We start from the raw sequence: 14258 nt of genomic DNA on the forward strand, positions 1-14258 counted from the left end.
TCTATTCTATTCTATTCTGTTCTATTCTATTCTATACTTGAGTTCAGTTCTAGAAGTCACACGCGTTGATCATTTGATACAATGTTTATTCGAGTTTTGGATCGTCACTATCATGATCTCCTATGATTTTTGATTCCTATTTTTAACATCAGAGGAAAAGTAAGACATGATTTAGTGTAGGCTTTCACCGCATAGATGTTCTCCTGCATGTTGCTATTAGCAACCGCTTAACGAATGCTTTGAGGAGGGCCATCCAAGCTCAGCATCACCTCCCAGAACTGAGTCACAAGCGCTTTCTTAATAGAGTTGAAGGATTAATGTTCGCTTCGGTCTCATTATGGTCCGCAGTGAAAGAGGAAATGTGTAAAAATGTCAGTGAATGCTGTTGCTGTGTGGGATGAGGCCTGTCTGATGTGCTCCTATTCCAGTCTCAATCAATACTATCAAATAATGTCAAATGCCCCTCAGGGATCTCCATGGCACGGCCCAGGGCTTCCTTTAATTATGTGATGTAATAAGCTGTTTTCCACTCTCTCCAGGACGTCGGCAGCCACGTTTAGCCTTCAAGTCCTGTTTTCATAACTGATTTCCGCAGATGCTGTCTTAAACTGGAACTAATGTAACATAATGGAGAGATTTTCCAAATTTAGTTTATCATTACTGTGCATGGTTTGCAATTAGCAGAATGGGTGAGTTCGCCACGAGGGAATTTTTTGAAGCCTGCAAACAAACGTTCACAGCTTTTTGCGCTTTAATTGTTTCGAATGTTTTTTTCTTCTCATGCACATGATTGTGTAAGAAAGCAGTGTGTGTTTAGCCTATACTCTGTGGTGCTTTAGAGTTGTTGCAAACACACATTCAGACTGCAAAAGGATTTCTAAATATTGTAAATCTTACACTTTTTTCCATTAACCAGACATTTAATCATCTTAAAAACAGCAACCGCTATGTTATTTGGTTTCAGATATGTTCCACTTATAATTGTTCATGCTGGCTTTGTTTCTCAGTATACTCGGTATATTCACTGCTGAACACTCGGCTGTTGAAGGAGGGAATATTCGTGCGGCACATTGCATTTCCCGTAGTTCCAGAAGGATATATTCTTGTGTGTGTAAGTGGCATAGGCTTGTGTAACTGAGTTATTTAGGTCTAAAACGGCGGCTTCTTGTTGAATCAGATGAAGGGAGAACTAAACGAGTGCTACTGTGTTTTGCATGTGTCATCACATTCTCCTGCATTAGAAAGCATCTGTGTGTGACAACATCTGGCTCTCGTCCACGTCCCACTGTCCTCTGTGCCTTCAGCTGCCCTTCTCACACTCGCACACATTTTGATACATTCACAGATGTATTGCATTTTAGTTGAACTATATAATTTCTGAGGAGAATACTGCAGTTTGCATTTTAATGTATATAGGCATTTTCTGAAATTCAATCAAAAAGATTATTGATATTAGTTGTGATATTAGTTTTTCTTTAATTTGGAAACATTGCATATTTGCCTTTGCAATAGCAGAAACAACTCCTGCCATCAGTGAACAAACGGCAAGTTACAAGATAATGTTACGTTGAGAGTAAGATGAGTAATAATGCAATTTTTTTGGATCAATTTAAAAAAAATAAGAACGTACATTGTCATTTATTTTTGTTCCTGGAGTTTTTGTGCACAATATTTCAGGACAAGAAAATAAATTGTATTAACTTTCTGCATCTGGAAAATAACCAAATAAAATGTTCAGCTGAGAGCTTTTCATGCAGGCATTTATAATGCTAAACAGTAGCCAAATAATTATTTAGTAATCACTTCATTTCTATTTTATTTGGTAACACTTTATTTTAAGGTGTCTGTGTCATAATTATACATTTAAGTGTTGAAAAAGAATAATGAACTACATGTACTTATGGTTTGAATTAGAACTGGTTGAGGGTTAGTTGCATGCAATTATGCACAATTTATAGTAATTACTATAGTACATGTAACAAGGACACTGCAAAATAAAGTGTTACCCTTTTTGACGTTAGAATTTTATCCTGCCGGATTTAGAGGACTATATACACAATGAAATAAATTGCTCATTTGAGGAGAAAGAGACACAGAGAGCTGTACTGCCTTTGACAATTATCTCACTTACACATATTAACAGCGCTGTGCCACAGAGAGAGACGAGAACAACTGGAGCTGATCGGGTTATAACACTACATAAACAAAATCAAAATCAAAACCTGTCTGGTCAAAGACAATACAATACACCGGGGCACACTGTTAATGAGCTCAGCCATTGAATCGCAACACACACGTCTTTCTCCCTACGGAGTGAGGAGTGCAAGGCCAGCAGGATTTTTTTTTTACATGTTTAAGCTCTAAATGTGTTCATGCAAAATATTTTATAAAATGAGTCAAAATCTGCTAAGGGATAATTAAATCGTGTAAAGATGTATCATCTTTTATTGGAAAATGAAACGACATTTTATTAAACTTTGATAATTGCCTTTAAACAACTGAGAAAATTACTTGAAAATTACCTGTCAAGTATATAACATATGTTACATCAGCATCTGAGAGTCAAATCGGTCTACAAGGACTCATGTAAAGATCACCAGTTCATCTATTGCCAAAATTATGAGACAAAGATCAGTCAAGAATAGAAAATTAAATTCAAATCAGGGATGTCAGAATCAGAATGCATAAAAATGTCAGTCAAAACCAACACTTTGTTCACTAACAAGTTTTTCAGTTGGATTGGCTTTTATTCTGTTTAGCTGCAGTGTGAAGTGAAGTTCCCTGATCTTTTTGATTCGAGTGAGTGAAGGACAAATGTATCTTCACATGCGTTATGTATTATGTATGTTATGGTCTCTGACAGACAGCATGTTGAAAGCCGCCATTTTCTCCCTCTTCTCGGAAAGCCATGACGTAGTCAAAACATCTGTTAGTTTGAGTTTTTCAGGTAATGTTCAAATGACGTGGATTAAAAAAACAGATGGATTGTAAGGTAATAATTCTTTATTTCTTATCCAGCAAGTATTCAGTGAAGTGACTGATGGCCGTGAGTGAGTTATGTTGATGTTTTTAGTTTTAATATTCCAACTGACAGCCAGCCTAAGTTGACAGACGTGAGAAAATGTGTGAGGGTTGAACTGTGTTTGATTTGTGGGTAATTATAAAAAATAAAACCAAATTCTAACTGCTTTTTGCATAGTTCATCAAACTTATTTAACGGAATGAAGATTATTTCGTGGCTTCGATAATAAATGACATGCAACTCGGAGACTTGAAAAATGTTACATTCAGCTGTCGCAAATTTGTTGACTTTTGGAAATCAAGTTCATTTTTGTTTTACCAAAGGAGTTGTTATGATGCACAAAGCTGTTTTTATTGTCTCTTATGACAAAAGTCTTATTTAAACCCATGAAAATGCAGATCTTGTTGTAAATGATAGTGAAAAATCACTTTGTTGCATTATTACCTCATTATTACCTGCATCTTCAATTTAACCTCATGATCAAAACAAAAACTTGCATCCTTATCATGAACTATGCAATAGTTTTTTAGTTTCTTTGAACAATTATTTAAAATAAGCGATTAGTTGTTATGTCATTGCTGTGTTCTTACAGGTAGTTCCACTTGTAACACTAAAAATATTTACTAGCTACAATTTCACAGGACAAAAACACTGTCTCAGTGTGGACAGAAGGCCAAAACGTAGAGAGAAAGATGTGTTTTTAAATGTGTCCGGATTAGTGCAGAAGTAGCCTAAATCTTAAAGATATTAAAGTTGGCAAGTGTTTCCCATCAGTGAGTCTTTATGCCGTCCTTCAGTCGAGCTGACCGGTCATTTGCTCCCATGACCTTCCCTGTTCCCTGTGCACAGACGTGACCTTGAGAGACAAAGGAGAGCATATCACAGCTATTTATATTTGTTGATATGCTGAGCACAGAGCTTAAAGTTCATATCTCATGTTTCAAGGTCTTTCCTAAAGACATGCGGTGTGTTGTTATATCACTGTCCACTGGAACACGCTGAACCAGTGCAGACCTTTGAAAGTGTGTGTTTCCATTACGTTCGCTGACAATTGGCTTCTTCGGCTGCTTAGTAAAACAGACTCTGTATCAGTCGTTAAAGGAAAAGAACTGTGAATGGAACATAAGTGATGAGTAAGAACAGGTCATTCCCACATTATCTCTATACCGACGAGTCTGCGCTTCATCAGCTTGTTTGGTTTTCAGGATTTTTTGCCACTATCTTGTCTGCCAGGCCTGAGTACTTGTTACAACACTGTAGTCAACACTGACCTGACTTCAGATGAACAATGAGGGTTTTTTATTCTTTACAGCCTAACTGAACAATGGTTGCATCAATGAATCATTATTTTCCTGTTGATCACTGTGAAGAAACAATCTGTATTGTATAAAGCGCTATAAAAATAAAGGTGACTTGACTACAGGAGTTTGGAGTTGCTCCAGTAATAACACATAATCAGTGTTATGGTTTCTGTCCGGGTCGCCGTATCACAGCCCACATCATTTTCCCTGCGAACAACGACACAGCAGACTGGTGCTAGTCCAGTTCACTTCAGTTAAAGATATCCGTGTGATGTTTTAACCATGTTGAACCTCCCACACAACCTAGTTGGCAGCAAAAACTTGTCAATCCGTGTTTTGGAAGCTACCATTGGACCTTTAAAGCTTTCCACTGCCTCTGGAAATCCTATGAATTCATCTGTCATGATGATAACAACATTTCCCAATCTAGGCTTATTCGAGAAAATGGCTTGGCTAAAATGGCTTGGTTTATTCATCAAATGTGTGTTTTTTTAAATCTCACTTGCTTTTGTTACCGATATTGGTTAGGTTTAGGGTTTTGTGTAGGTGGTGGTACATTATTTTCAAACGCTATCAAGCATTATTAATTTTCAGTGCCACTCACCGCAATACTAGGGTGAACTCCAAAACAAAGGAGAGCTGGATCCAAATGCAGTGAGTTTAATAATAGAATAAACACAATAACAAATCCAACTCAGAGAACAGAGAAACAGGGAACAGAATGAGCTCAGCAAACATAACATCCATGTAAGACAAGACTCGACAAGAAACACTGAGGCTTAAATACACAAGGGGAAATAGGGAAACAAGACACACCTGGGAAAAGAACTAATCAACAAGACAACAGACAAAGGACATGTAGCAGAACGGGACAAAACATAAAAGTTCTGACAAGACCAGGGGAACACAGGCCAGGATCATGACGGTGATTCACGTTCACCTGTTTTTAGAGCCACTCACCTGACATTTCAAGAACGTTCAAGAAGCAACATAATACTACTCTGCAGAAATGTCACCACAGACATGTTTTCCCAATGATCCTGGATTGGCATTTCTTCCACTGATATGATGCTCACCACTCACAACCACTAAAGTCTAGAGTCCCAGTTAACCCCTTCCCTTGATTCCCAATGTGTCTTCATACTCTTTCTATTCACCCACAGACAGCAACATAGTGTCGGTCCAGATCCGGCCCACATCTGGTACATGTTGATTCCAAATGTACCAGATGTGGCCCGGATCTGGGCTGACACTATGTTGCTTGTCTCTGGGCTCTGGGCAGAGCTTATGTTACTCTGCCTCTGCAAGTTTACTTTCGGTGTGTTTGCTGCCCTTGTGTTCGTGCTGTACTTCAATCCTTGTACCATGAGATCTTGCCCATGGTGTCGCCTCTTGTTTCCACAAGTTTTTACTCTCCTCTAGACCTATTGCACAAAAACTTCCTGTACAACATGGACTGATTTTAATTGCTACCATCAACTCATGCAAATCTATTTGACTCAAGTTATTCAAGCAAACCTCCGCTCTGATCTTTCTCTGCATCAGTGATCATAGCCGCACTCAAAGTTTTCCATGCTTCAAGGCAAAACCATCTCCCATTTAAAATATGCTCAACAAGCACTGATTTCATAGGTGTCAGTTATTATTCTCCCCCAGTAAACCTGGGCAAGCAATGTTGGAGGGATTTACACACATTTCGTTTTTATTTCTGAGGACAAACAAAGCAAAGCTCTTTGCAGATTGTTGATTATACTCATTCTTTTACATTAACTTACCTGGAATGCAGCTGTATTTTAAGATGTACATGCTGTTCTTGCACATCTATGTCTATCTTGTATTAGAATTCCAGTGTATACCAAACTACCATCATTAAAACTCCCAACAGCTCCTGCAACCATTCATTCTGCACAAGAACAGCTGCCACAACACGAGCACCTCAACCCCCCCAGAGCTGATACACCACAAATGCGATTTTGTGGAATGGAGTTCCACAAAAATGAGCAGAGCTGTTTACACAATCCCACCAAACAAAACGCTAACCAGTGTTGTAGTCGAGATCATCGACCACAAGTCCAGGCCGAGACCCGAGTAGGTTAAGTCTTAAAGTGTTAGTTCACCCATGAATATTATCCCACTATTTACTCCCCCTCAAGCCATCCTAGGTGTATGTGACTTTCTTCTTTCAGCCAAACACAATCGGACTTATATTAAAACATGTGCTGGCTCTTCCAAGCTTTATAATGGGAGTGAATAGTAACTGAGATTTTGAAGCCCAAAAAAAGTGCATCCATCCATCCATCATAAAAATAATCCGTATATCATACTGGAACTCGACTCATGTTTAGCTGTTACTGGAAGCCAGTAATTATAGTTTATAACGATATAAATATGGATATTTTTCTTACAAAAAGCATCCCTTCACATCAGAAGGCCTTTATTAAACTCCTGGAGCTGTATGGATTACTTTTATGATGGATGGATGCACTTTTTTTGGGCTTCAAAATCTCAGGTATACCATTCACTCCCATTATAAAGCTGGGAAGAACCAGGATATTTTTAAATATAAGTCTGATTGTTTGGCTGAAAGAAGAAAGTCATATACACCTAGGATGGTTTGAGGGTGAGTAAATTATTGGATCATTTTCATTTTGTGGTGAATTCAAGTCAGGCCTCGAGTTCTACGAGACTGGTTTTAACACATCCCCCAATGTTTAAATGAGGCAGTGCTGGATGATGTAATCCACCTTTATGGATACCATGTATAACCTTTTCCCACATAATCATAAATTACTGTGGTTGAAATATTGTTTGCAAAACAACACTGCTAACTGTCTAGCTATTCCTTATATGCATGTGAAACTTTATATTAGGAGCATTAAGAGAAAGCTTCGTTTTCCCAGATTATCTTCAAGACCATAATGGGTCAGTTTCTAGAATTTGTTCAGTAAGAGTAAATCACACACATTAGATTAGATCAGATTAGTTTTATTTTTGAACAATCTGTGCATCGATGGACCTGAGGATTGAGATGTGCCACAGGGATATGAAACTGGAGCGGTTGCAATTTGCAGCGACAGTCTCATGGCAGAGAATCACTGCAGGTGTGGAGACGGCCAAGGAAACCGCAGGACGATCAGTCGGAGAAATAGAGCTGCGCCATTTGATGGGAACACAAATAAAAGACTGGAAGTGCAGAACATGCGTGAATATGATGAATATTAAAGCTCTTTTAATGGAAAGTTCTGCAGCTCTGTTGGAGGATTGAGGACTGAAAGAGTTAATGCAGATTTACTGATGCACAGAATTTAAGAAGTGTTTGGTTCTTGTAAAACATGTTGGTTTGTCAATGGTGAATACAAGTACTCTTTAGCATACTTTTAAAAAGAGTACTTATTATGGAAATTATTTTGAGACACTTAATTCCATGTTATTAGCATTTAATCGTATTATAGTTTAAATATGTATTAAATGCAATTAGCTGGACTTAAAGTAAGGACTCAAGTAAGACTTAAGTATATCTATGTCATTTCATAATTACTTCTATTGTCTTAAGGGTAAAATACTGAAAATATCCCGACAAGCATTTATGGTAAACTAAAATATACTCTAACATTATTTCTATTGAAATTTGAAAAAACAAAAAAAACAAAAAAACAATTGGTGTGGAAATGATTTTCGATCAGAAACTGCAAGTTAATTTAACCGGTAATTATAAAGAATCGACAAGTAGCGTATTGAATTAAACAAGAAATTTGAAGTAGAAAGACTAAAATAGTATTTTACTTCAGTAATCTTTGTTTTATTTACAACTTTTTTCCAGCGTGTTTTAAAGTGTATTTTAAATATATTTGTAATTACACATTCATAATGATGTACATTTAAATGATACTAACTTGTATACTAAATGTAATATTGAATAACATACCACAGTTCAAATTATAATCAAGTACTCTACACTTGCTTCAGTATGTCAGTCAACACATCGAAATAAGTGTACTTCTTGAAAGCACGAGAACATTTTTTAAAGCATAATGATTTAAAATGTACTTTAAAGATTTGAAGTTACATTTACATTTTACTAGTCATTTAGCAGACGCTTATCGAAAGCGACTTACAAATTAGGAGAGCAATAGAAGCAGTTAAACTAACAATAGGACAACAGTATGTACTGTAAGTGCTGTGACCCTTCCCAGTTTAGTCTAACGCAGTATATGTAATAAAATAAAAACAGATATAGAGTAGAAGAGAAGAGAAAAGAAAGTGTTAGTATTAATGGATCAAGTGTTGCTGAAAAAGACAAGTGCACATCCAGTACAATTGGATAATTAATAAATAAATCCGTGGTAAATACAGAGAATCCAATATTCAATCTTAAATGAGGAACAGAAAGAATTGGTAAAGACAGAGGAACGGCGAACACAGCAAGTGCTCGACCGGCTGCTCCTCAGCGGGAGTTGCATTGGAATTGCTTTTAGAAGCAGAGTTGCAGGCGGTGAAGCAAATGGTAATTCCATTTCAGTTCACAAGATTCGTTCTCAGCTTGGCTGAGCTGAAGATCTCTATCGCTGGGTAAACATGCTCTGCTCCTGGGTTATGAAGATTCTCACGGCGCATATGGATGAGTGTGAATGTGGGGCTGATCCTGTACGTTTTTATATTTAGAGCATTTTTTAAGCTCAAGGTAATGCGTACGCATATTAACTGGACCACACTGAACAATAACAGTTTTGTGCATATACGATTTGAACCATAGACACCATTGCTGACCAGTAGTGTTGGAGAAATTGATCTTTCCTTATTAAAGTGGACACCATTGCTGGCACTTACTGTACAGAGTGGACTTGCCTTAAAAAGAAACTTTGATATGATTTGATATCAGCGTGTTGCTAAGCAAATGGAGCTGAAGTTGGAAATGTAAATCTGTTAAGACCAGGAACACAAAGACGATGCATATCATACTCTTCGTGCTGTGATCGGGGAGATTACATTATTGGAATCGCATTTTTTGCTGTGTTTCCGTAATGAATACAAAACTTGAAGTGCATCTTAAAGGATGTTCTTTGTATAAGGCGGGTCAGAATCACGGGCAGGCCCCAGTGTTCCAGAATTCAATCTTGCGTCAATAATTCATCTTGATAAATTTGAATAATCTCACTGTAGGGTATGTACACTCAAGCCCGTGTTCACTACAGAAACATGATTTAAAATCTGCTCCAGAAATCAATATGGATGCAAAGGGCTGGATATCGGAAAGCCGTTCTTTCGCTCTGACTAGGTAGTCTTGGGAATTTCTGCTGATATGCTATAAATCCAATCTGAAATGTCATATTAAATGTGGGATCGGCGTTGAGAATGTTAGCATCTCTCTGGAGGCACGAGGTGCATGTCAGTGTGTTTTTGAAGCAGCTTTTAGATCGCTTCTTGAAGAAGTTTCAAAAAGTCTTTCGAACTGAGAATTATTATGTTTGGATTAATGAATATTTGGTTATTGACACCAAGCTCTTGTACACCTTGTCTTAGAAGAAAGTTTATATATAGAACCTTTAAGGGATCTGTCAGACACTTCATATATATATAAAGTTTTCATCATGGAATCCTTTTATGGATTTAGTTTTTAATAATTTACTTAAAAAAATAATAATTTATGAATTAAACAGCTCATAAATATACTTTATCACTAGAAATAAAATAAAATATCCCATTAAACATGAAAGTATAACGCATTTATGTAAGACATTTCTCCATGTATAGAATCTTATTAGCATAAAACTGAGTCAAGAACCATAGGGTTCTATATAATAAAGTGCGCCATTATTTTCAGGGAAAAACGTGGCTAAAGTAGTTCCAGGCTGGTCTTGACCGCATTACAGCTCCATATCTCTTTGCCAAATGATTTCAGGTATTTCAAAGGTCTTTGAAAGTTGACGTTAGTGCCGAACACTGTTGAGAGACGCACAGACTGAGGTAATTCACACACCGTTTATTCTCTCTCTCTCTCTCTCTCTCTCTCTCTCTCTCTCTCATATAACTGCATTAATAACTGCATTAGACTACTATCAGTGGCTTAAGTCCTTGTTACTAGCTCTAAAATGACATTTTGGAATTAGCAATGGAGGCGTGGGATTAGATGTGTAAGAAATTAGTCCAACACACAAGAGTGTTTTGAGGACAAAAACCAGACAAGTCTTGAGATACATCATCTCAACAATGTTTCATGATTTGGTAACCGTATAAGCAGAATAATTGATTCCTTATTTAATTGATTGCTGAAGTATCTTCTGGCTGTTGCATCTAAAGCATCTCATGATGGCATAAAGAAATCGTTTCTTTAGATGAATATGTTCTTGAAACTAGCAGTACAATTGGTGATCTGGTGTGTTTCCTTGTGGTATGTTACTATGTAGTTACTATGTAGTAACACAGTCAGAGACCTCCTCCTCCTTCAGTTTCCAGGTCAGTGCAAATGAGGTCTGGTTCTGAAAGCGGTCCACAGATCCCCCAGCTGAACACCAGTACCATTTCAGTGCAGAGAAAATCGTTAATCCTTTCTTTGTTTTCATCATTCCCTCCCTCACACTTCCTCACCAGTTATCAATTGATACGGCAAAATCAATAGCGCGTCCAGTACCCTACAGCCCAAACAGAATCATCACATTCACCAGCAGATGCGAGCGAATCAGGGAGCTTATTAAACACCAACTCTGCTGGGCAAGGCCCATCCCAGCTGACATTTCCCATCAGGAAACAACAAGAAAGGGAGGGATGAAGTCACAGACGGAGAGGCTAAAAGAGACACTTCAGTTGAACAGCTCAGATTTTGAGATGTTCTCCTCTCACTGGCCTTGTGGGAAACGTAAATCTGACGTAAGCCATCGGCCTTTGCGCTCCGACTCTCAGGTCACGCTCCGCTGAGAGGAAATTTCACTTGGCGAATGTCGGTAGGTCAAGTGTAGTGTAAGCAATTCCATGAGAGACTCCGGACCATTTCCATCAAACAGGCTTTCATTTACAAAGGTCATGAGTGTGTGTTCATGTGAGGTTTGCTGTTGTACCTGGTAGGACTTTGTGTGGAAATGGGAAACTCTATTTAGATAAATCGCTGTAAGTGAAACAGTTCAAACTCCAACCCTAACATGAATTAGGCTACTTACTCATTCTCATGTTGTTCCAAACTTCATGTCGTTACTTATTTAAATTTTTTCTTTTTTAGCACAAAAGTAGAAATGTTCACACTCCTTATTTCCATACAACCAAAATGGATGGTGAACTGCAATGTCAAGCTTTAGAAAAGGCCCAAAATATGGGCATAAGAAGCAACATAGACATCCTGTGGGCTCTTTTCCATGTGTTCAGAAGTATTTTTCTAGATTTACGTGATTAGTCATTAACCTCAGCCTCTCACAGACTATCTATCTCACTAACACCTGGAGATGGCTTTCGCTCTACCTAGTAGCTCCAATCTTGGTCGATATAACAAGTGCTTCTCAAGATGGGTTTTCCAGGTTGCTGGGATCAAATCTTTGAAAGATATTCAGTGGCACCAAACTAGATATGCAAAAGACAAATGCTTTTGTTGTTACGTCTGTGTAGTCTGTACTCAATTTGAGTAATGTAGCGCAAGTTATCTAGGTTTTAAATGAATCCAGGTTCATTGGAAAAATGCGCCCCTGTCAACATTTCTGCAAAATAATATTACGTTGCTTCTTTCACGTTTCATGCCCATTTTTATTGAGTTGGTTATTGCAGTGCTTTACCAGGTGAGCTATCGAGCAAGTTTACTGCCTCAGAAAAGCCACAGAGCTGATTATGTGATGCAAACATCAAAATGTATTAGTTTACAAATCATGCATTGTGATAAAAGTGTTTTGAGGTCATAACATAATATTGTGCAAAGAACTGTGTAAAAAAAGTCTCTATTAATCAATAATCTGCAAATCATAATTTGTGTGAAAAGGAAAACAAGTTTTTGGTGTTTTACTGTTCATTTCAGCTCGAAACTGCAGTGAATTATATGTATTGGTATGTTTTTTGAGTATGTCAGTAGAGGCACATTTTTCCAATAAGCCTGTGTTGTTTGAAACCTACGCTTTGAAAATAATATATTTTTTCTTTGCTCTTTTTAATATCAGTCTATCCTTGGGAGTTTAATTATTTATGTATATATCTGAACACATGCTTTTGTGTGTGCGATGCATGTCTCCACCAGATTCTTGTCAAACCAATTTTACAGTTTTGTCATTAATGCTGTAATCTAGTTTCTCCGGAAGCCCGCAGAGAATGCTATCAGCCTGGGAGATACTCAATATGGCTCCTCGAGCATTCAGGGTTGGGTTGAGAGAGGAATCACGCATTGAAAGCAGTGTGCTTTCATGTGTGTGCACATTTGTGTGTGTTTGTGTAAGTGTGTTCCTTTACCATAGGACGCCGTGGTTTGATTTCCCCAGATGTCACAGTCAGGCTTCATCAGTCCTTTGTCGGAGAAAGACTTTAGAGGAAGAGTGAGATGTGAGAGAGAGACAGTTAGAGAGAGAGAGAGAGAGAGAGAGAGAGAGAGAGAGAGAAATAAATAAAGGATGTTTCCCTTTAAATTAAACATAATTCTAAAATGCTTGTCGAGACTTTGGGGACTCCTCTCGCTCAGTGCTTTCTCTTCTAGAGAGTGTGCTGTTTAGAAGAGCGTCTCGAGTGTCTCAGATTATGTGTACGATTGAAAAGTGTTGGGGAATGTAAATAAGTGCTGTATACTTCAGGGAATACAGCGGAGTGAATGTTTGAAAGTCTCAACAGATCTGCAGCACAGTAGGATATAGAGTCAGATTTTACCGCTACGATTGTAACGATTCATCTTCACTGTGATGCAACTGGATTCTGGTTCCTTTTACTGTGATTTGGATTCTTTTATGTGTTTTTTTTTTTTGGGGGGGGGGGGGGGGGGGGTGCTTTTGGAAGAACAAACAGGCCTACAATGAGATCAGACAATAAAATCACTTCATAGAGCTAAGCTAAATGTTTGGTTGTTTTCTTAACTTAAGGAATACATGGCAAAAAAATCAATATTGAGCAATAATGATAAATATGGATAGGCTGCAGGTTGTCCAATGATGAATAAATGTTGTCAGGGCTGTGGTGTTATAACACAGGGGAACAATAAAAGTAGCCAGTAGATAAATCATGTGTCATGCTAACACATACTGGCGAATCACTGGCTTTATACAGAGGCCCTCTCATGGCGGTTTCCAGTCATTTCAATACGGATCAACTGTATGTGAAGGCGAACTGCAGATTTCCAGGCTCAAGCCGGCCACATGAATTCACACTTCTGTGTGTGTCGTACTTAATGCAGCACTTGACTTGACAATGGACAATGGACCTTTTTGTCTGCGAAATTTCTCTGAAATTTTGATACCTAGATCTGGCACGAAACTCTAGATGGCACAGGCTGATAAATCTTTGACTCATTTGTTAGCGATCACATCATTATCTACATGTCACAGCTGATTGGTTGCTGTTGCATCAGCGTCAAATGAGCTGCGGCTCAACATTCAAACAAATACAGGGGTGTTGCTTTCAGAGACCCTCCACCTTCCCCAGCTCCACCTGTATAGATCTGCTACGGGGTTAAATCATGTATGCTACATGTGCAGCAGCAGCAACATGTCTTACATGCTCACAGCAATGTCTGTGAATGTATTGGCAGGAGAAAGTCTCGGTACTTGCTCTGCAGCGTAGCAGATCTATTCCGCCAAGACCAAATACATTAACATTGCCATATCCATTACCATACCAATCTCCATTACCATACCAATCTCCATTACCATACCAGTCTCCCTAGAGTTGTCATGACAGAACTAATGTTGGGTTTCCCAAATGGGGGTTCGCAAACACCTGGGGGTTCATGAAGGAACTGAAGGGGGTTTGTGATTATATCAAATGTA

At 38.1% G+C, this 14258-nt stretch overlaps 1 protein-coding gene across 2 annotated transcripts in view; it reads left to right on the forward strand.

The window, feature by feature from the left end:
• grik2 (glutamate receptor, ionotropic, kainate 2) overlaps positions 1-14258 on the forward strand; it is a 236771-nt gene that overhangs the window by 2871 nt on the left and 219642 nt on the right. The gene's annotated exons all lie outside the window — the stretch shown is intronic.

Source organism: Abramis brama (genome assembly GCF_963993115.1).
Source record: "Abramis brama genome assembly, chromosome: 17".
In the NCBI taxonomy this organism is placed as follows: domain Eukaryota; kingdom Metazoa; phylum Chordata; class Actinopteri; order Cypriniformes; family Leuciscidae; genus Abramis; species Abramis brama.